The following is a 6,683-nucleotide window of genomic DNA, read 5'->3' as shown; positions in this document are numbered from 1 at the left end:
CTCTCTTTCTCTCTCTCTCTCTCCTTCCCTCTCTCCTTCCTCTTCAGTATATTCCTGTGAACAACAGACCATAAAAGTATATCGTTTTAATACACGTATCAGAGGGAGTGATTCGTTTGGCTAATATGATTGGTCAGAAGTGGTTAACCCACTGTTCCTAGGCTGTCATTGAAAATAAGAATTTGTTCTTAACTGACCTGCCTAGTTAATGTGGAAATATTGCCATCTTCACCTGTAAAATCCTTGTAAATCAATCCTATAGCATATCTCGACGTTATAGAATATTTCTGTGTGACAGACCACCAGGTGGTGCTAGACTATGCCACCACTTGAATTGATGGGGAGCCATGGGGAACTCCAAAACATATAAGCCTTCAATTCAATGAAGATAATCAATCAATATGGGGCGGCAGGGTAGCCTAGTGGTTAGAGTGGAGGGGCGGCAGGGTAGCCTAGTGGTTAGAGTGGAGGGGCGGCAGGGTAGCCTAGTGGTTAGAGTGGAGGGGCGGCAGGGTAGCCTAGTGGTTAGAGTGGAGGGGTGGCAGGTAGCCTAGTGGTTAGAGTGGAGGGGAGGCAGGTAGACTAGTGGTAGAGTGGAGGGGCGGCAGGTAGCCTAGTGGTTAGAGTGGAGGGGCGGCAGGTAGACTAGTGGTTAGAGTGGAGGGGCGGCAGGGTAGCCTAGTGGTTAGAGTGGAGGGGCGGCAGGTAGCCTAGTGGTTAGAGTGGAGGGGCGGCAGGGTAGCCTAGTGGTTAGAATGGAGGGGAGGCAGGTAGACTAGTGGTTAGAGTGGAGGGGCGGCAGGTAGCCTAGTGGTTAGAGTGGAGGGGCGGCAGGTAGACTAGTGGTTAGAGTGGAGGGGTGGCAAGTAGCCTAGTGGTTAGAGTGGAGGGGCGGCAGGTAGCCTAGTGGTTAGAGTGGAGGGGTGGCAGGTAGCCTAGTGGTTAGAGTGGAGGGGCGGCAGGTAGCCTAGTGGTTAGAGTGGAGGGGCGGCAGGTAGCCTAGTGGTTAGAGTGGAGGGGTGGCAGGTAGCCTAGTGGTTAGAGTGGAGGGGTGGCAGGTAGCCTAGTGGTTAGCGTGGAGGGGCGGCAGGTAGACTAGTGGTTAGAGTGGAGGGGCGGCAGGTAGACTAGTGGTTAGAGTGGAGGGGCGGCAGGTAGACTAGTGGTTAGAGTGGAGGGGTGGCAGGTAGCCTAGTGGTTAGAGTGGAGGGGTGGCAGGTAGCCTAGTGGTTAGAGTGGAGGGGCGGCAGGTAGCCTATTGGTTAGATTGGTGGGGCGGCAGGTAGCCTTGTGGTTAGAGTGGAGAGGTGGCAGGTAGCCTAGTGGTTAGAGTGGAGGGGCGGCAGGTAGCCTAGTGGTTAGAGTGGAGGGGGGGCAGGGTAGCCTAGTGGTTAGAGTGGAGGGGCGGCAGGTAGCCTAATGGTTAGAGTGGAGGGGCGGCAGGTAGACTAGTGGTTAGAGTGGAGGGGCGGCAGGTAGACTAGTGGTTAGAGTGGAGGGGCGGCAGGTAGACTAGTGGTTAGATTGGTGGGGCGGCAGGTAGCCTTGTGGTTAGAGTGGAGGGGTGGCAGGTAGCCTAGTGGGTAGAGTGGAGGGGCGGCAGGTAGCCTAGTGGTTAGAGTGGAGGGGCGGCAGGTAGCCTAGTGGTTAGATTGGTGGGGCGGCAGGTAGCCTTGTGGTTAGAGTGGAGGGGTGGCAGGTAGCCTAGTGGTTAGAGTGGAGGGGCGGCAGGTAGCCTAGTGGTTAGAGTGGAGGGGGGGCAGGGTAGCCTAGTGGTTAGAGTGGAGGGGCGGCAGGTAGCCTAGTGGTTAGAGTGGAGGGCCGGCAGGTAGCCTTGTGGTTAGAGTGGAGGGGCGGCAGGTAGCCTAGTGGTTAGAGTGGAGGGGCGGCAGGTGCCTAGTGGTTAGAGTGGAAGGGCGGCAGGTAGCCTAGTGGTTAGAGTGGAGGGGCGACAGGGTAGGCTAGTGGTTAGAGTGGAGGGGAGGCAGGTAGACTAGTGGTTAGATTGGAGGGGAGGCAGGTAGACTAGTGGTTAGAGTGGAGGGGGGACAGGTAGACTAGTGGTTAGAGTGGAGGGGCGGCAGGATAGCCTAGTGGTTAGAGTGGAGGGGCGGCAGGGTAGCCTAGTGGTTAGAGTGGAGGGGCGGCAGGGTAGCCTAGTGGTTAGAGTGGAGGGGCGGCAGGGTAGCCTAGTGGTTAGAGTGGAGGGGCGGCAGGGTAGCCTAGTGGTTAGAGTGGAGGGGCGGCAGGGTAGCCTAGTGGTTAGAGTGGAGGGGTGGCAGGTAGCCTAGTGGTTAGAGTGGAGGGGAGGCAGGTAGACTAGTGGTTAGAGTGGAGGGGCGGCAGGTAGCCTAGTGGTTAGAGTGGAGGGGCGGCAGGTAGACTAGTGGTTAGAGTGGAGGGGCGGCAGGGTAGCCTAGTGGTTAGAGTGGAGGGGCGGCAGGTAGCCTAGTGGTTAGAGTGGAGGGGCTGCAGGGTAGCCTAGTGGTTAGAGTGGAGGGGAGGCAGGTAGACTAGTGGTTAGAGTGGAGGGGCGGCAGGTAGCCTAGTGGTTAGAGTGGAGGGGCGGCAGGTAGACTAGTGGTTAGAGTGGAGGGGTGGCAAGTAGCCTAGTGGTTAGAGTGGAGGGGCGGCAGGTAGCCTAGTGGTTAGAGTGGAGGGGTGGCAGGTAGCCTAGTGGTTAGAGTGGAGGGGTGGCAGGTAGCCTAGTGGTTAGAGTGGAGGGGCGGCAGGTAGCCTAGTGGTTAGAGTGGAGGGGCGGCAGGTAGCCTAGTGGTTAGATTCGAGGGCCGGCAGGTAGCCTTGTGGTTAGAGTGGAGGGGCGGCAGGTAGCCTAGTGGTTAGAGTGGAGGGGCGGCAGGTAGCCTAGTGGTTAGAGTGGAGGGGCGGCAGGTAGCCTAATGGTTAGAGTGGAGGGGCGGCAGGTAGACTAGTGGTTAGAGTGGAGGGGCGGCAGGTAGACTAGTGGTTAGAGTGGAGGGGCGGCAGGTAGACTAGTGGTTAGATTGGTGGGGCGGCAGGTAGCCTTGTGGTTAGAGTGGAGGGGTGGCAGGTAGCCTAGTGGTTAGAGTGGAGGGGCGGCAGGTAGCCTAGTGGTTAGAGTGGAGGGGCGGCAGGTAGCCTAGTGGTTAGATTGGTGGGGCGGCAGGTAGCCTTGTGGTTAGAGTGGAGGGGTGGCAGGTAGCCTAGTGGTTAGAGTGGAGGGGCGGCAGGTAGCCTAGTGGTTAGAGTGGAGGGCCGGCAGGTAGCCTTGTGGTTAGAGTGGAGGGGCGGCAGGTAGCCTAGTGGTTAGAGTGGAGGGGCGGCAGGTAGCCTAGTGGTTAGAGTGGAGGGGCGGCAGGTAGCCTAGTGGTTAGATTGGTGGGGCGGCAGGTATCCTTGTGGTTAGAGTGGAGGGGTGGCAGGTAGCCTAGTGGTTAGAGTGGAGGGGCGGCAGGTAGCCTAGTGGTTAGAGTGGAGGGGGGGCAGGGTAGCCTAGTGGTTAGAGTGGAGGGCCGGCAGGTAGCCTTGTGGTTAGAGTGGAGGGGCGGCAGGTAGCCTAGTGGTTAGAGTGGAGGGGCGGCAGGTAGCCTAGTGGTTAGAGTGGAGGGGCGGCAGGTAGCCTAGTGGTTAGAGTGGAGGGGCGGCAGGTAGCCTAGTGGTTAGAGTGGAGGGGCGGCAGGTAGCCTAGTGGTTAGAGTGGAGGGGCGGCAGGTAGCCTAGTGGTTAGAGTGGAGGGGCGGCAGGTAGCCTTGTGGTTAGAGTGGAGGGGCGGCAGGTAGCCTAGTGGTTAGAGTGGAGGGGCGGCAGGTAGCCTAGTGGTTAGAGTGGAGGGGCGGCAGGTAGCCTAGTGGTTAGAGTGGAGGGGGGGCAGGGTAGCCTAGTGGTTAGAGTGGAGGGCCGGCAGGTAGCCTTGTGGTTAGAGTGGAGGGGCGGCAGGTAGCCTAGTGGTTAGAGTGGAGGGGCGGCAGGTAGCCTAGTGGTTAGAGTGGAGGGGCGGCAGGTAGCCTAGTGGTTAGAGTGGAGGGGCGGCAGGTAGCCTAGTGGTTAGAGTGGAGGGGCGACAGGGTAGGCTAGTGGTTAGAGTGGAGGGGAGGCAGGTAGACTAGTGGTTAGATTGGAGGGGAGGCAGGTAGACTAGTGGTTAGAGTGGAGGGGGGACAGGTAGACTAGTGGTTAGAGTGGAGGGGCGGCAGGGTAGCCTAGTGGTTAGAGTGGAGGGGGGGCAGGGTAGCCTAGTGGTTAGAGTGGAGGGGGGGCAGGGTAGCCTAGTGGTTAGAGTGGAGGGCCGGCAGGTAGCCTTGTGGTTAGAGTGGAGGGGCGGCAGGTAGCCTAGTGGTTAGAGTGGAGGGGCGGCAGGTAGCCTAGTGGTTAGAGTGGAGGGGCGGCAGGTAGCCTAGTGGTTAGAGTGGAGGGGCGGCAGGTAGCCTAGTGGTTAGAGTGGAGGGGGGGCAGGGTAGCCTAGTGGTTAGAGTGGAGGGCCGGCAGGTAGCCTTGTGGTTAGAGTGGAGGGGCGGCAGGTAGCCTAGTGGTTAGAGTGGAGGGGCGGCAGGTAGCCTAGTGGTTAGAGTGGAGGGGGGGCAGGGTAGCCTAGTGGTTAGAGTGGAGGGCCGGCAGGTAGCCTTGTGGTTAGAGTGGAGGGGCGGCAGGTAGCCTAGTGGTTAGAGTGGAGGGGCGGCAGGTAGCCTAGTGGTTAGATTGGTGGGGCGGCAGGTAGCCTTGTGGTTAGAGTGGAGGGGTGGCAGGTAGCCTAGTGGTTAGAGTGGAGGGGCGGCAGGTAGCCTAGTGGTTAGAGTGGAGGGGGGGCAGGGTAGCCTAGTGGTTAGATTGGTGGGGCGGCAGGTATCCTTGTGGTTAGAGTGGAGGGGTGGCAGGTAGCCTAGTGGTTAGAGTGGAGGGGCGGCAGGTAGCCTAGTGGTTAGAGTGGAGGGGGGGCAGGGTAGCCTAGTGGTTAGAGTGGAGGGCCGGCAGGTAGCCTTGTGGTTAGAGTGGAGGGGCGGCAGGTAGCCTAGTGGTTAGAGTGGAGGGGCGGCAGGTAGCCTAGTGGTTAGAGTGGAGGGGCGGCAGGGTAGCCTAGTGGTTAGAGTGGAGGGGCGGCAGGGTAGCCTAGTGGTTAGAGTGGAGGGGCGGCAGGGTAGCCTAGTGGTTAGAGTGGAGGGGTGGCAGGTAGCCTAGTGGTTAGAGTGGAGGGGAGGCAGGTAGACTAGTGGTTAGAGTGGAGGGGCGGCAGGGTAGCCTAGTGGTTAGAGTGGAGGGGCGGCAGGTAGACTAGTGGTTAGAGTGGAGGGGCGGCAGGGTAGCCTAGTGGTTAGAGTGGAGGGGCGGCAGGTAGCCTAGTGGTTAGAGTGGAGGGGCTGCAGGGTAGCCTAGTGGTTAGAGTGGAGGGGAGGCAGGTAGACTAGTGGTTAGAGTGGAGGGGCGGCAGGTAGCCTAGTAGTTAGAGTGGAGGGGCGGCAGGTAGACTAGTGGTTAGAGTGGAGGGGTGGCAAGTAGCCTAGTGGTTAGAGTGGAGGGGCGGCAGGTAGCCTAGTGGTTAGAGTGGAGGGGTGGCAGGTAGCCTAGTGGTTAGAGTGGAGGGGTGGCAGGTAGCCTAGTGGTTAGAGTGGAGGGGGGGCAGGGTAGTCTAGTGGTTAGAGTGGAGGGGCGGCAGGTAGCCTAGTGGTTAGAGTGGAGGGGCGGCAGGTAGCCTTGTGGTTAGAGTGGAGGGGCGGCAGGTAGCCTAGTGGTTAGAGTGGAGGGGCGGCAGGTTTCCTAGTGGTTAGAGTGGAGGGGCGGCAGGTAGCCTAGTGGTTAGAGTGGAGGGGCGGCAGGGTAGGCTAGTGGTTAGAGTGGAGGGGAGGCAGGTAGACTAGTGGTTAGATTGGAGGGGAGGCAGGTAGACTAGTGGTTAGAGTGGAGGGGGGACAGGTAGACTAGTGGTTAGAGTGGAGTGGCGGCAGGGTAGCCTAGTGGTTAGAGTGGAGGGGAGGCAGGTAGCCTAGTGGTTAGAGTGGAGGGGGGACAGGTAGACTAGTGGTTATAGTGGAGGGACGGCAGGTAGTCTAGTGGTTAGAGTGGAGGGGAGGCAGGTAGCCTAGTGGTTAGAGTGGAGGGGAGGCAGGTAGACTAGTGGTTAGAGTGGAGGGGCGGCAGGGTAGCCTAGTGGTTAGAGTGGAGGGGCGGCAGCGTAGCCTAGTGGTTAGAGCGATGGACTAGTAACCAAAAGGTTGCAAGATCGAATCCCCGAGCTGACAAGGTAAAAATCTGTCGTTCTGCCCCTGAACAAGGCAGTTAACCCACTGTTCCTAGGCTGTCATTGAAAATAAGAATTTGGTCTTAACTGACCTGCCTAGTTAAATAAAGGTAAAATATCACTTCTGATTATACATATTTATCTTTCTCCTTCCATTTCTCCCACCTGCTCTCCCATTTTCTCTCTCTGTCTCTCTCTCTCTCTCTCTCCTCTCTCTCTCATCCCTCTCTCTCTCTCTCTCTCTCTCTCTCTCTCCTCTCTCTCTCTGTCTCTCTCTCTCTCTCTCTCTCTCTCTCTCTCCTCTCTCTCTCTCTCTCTCTCTCTCTCTCTCTCTCTCTCTCTCTCTCTCTCTCTCTCTCTCTCTCGCTCCTCTCTCTCTCTCCTCTCTCTTCTCTCTCTCTGTCTCTCTCTCTCTCTCAGTGAACCTTTTGCACCTGGTATTCCGTTTGTGTCATCAGTAACAAGAGCGACC

The sequence above is a fragment of the Salvelinus fontinalis genome, unplaced genomic scaffold (assembly GCF_029448725.1).
Source record: "Salvelinus fontinalis isolate EN_2023a unplaced genomic scaffold, ASM2944872v1 scaffold_0072, whole genome shotgun sequence".
Taxonomy (NCBI): domain Eukaryota; kingdom Metazoa; phylum Chordata; class Actinopteri; order Salmoniformes; family Salmonidae; genus Salvelinus; species Salvelinus fontinalis.
The sequence above is the reverse complement of the archived record's forward strand: the minus strand, read 5'-3'. Positions refer to the sequence as shown.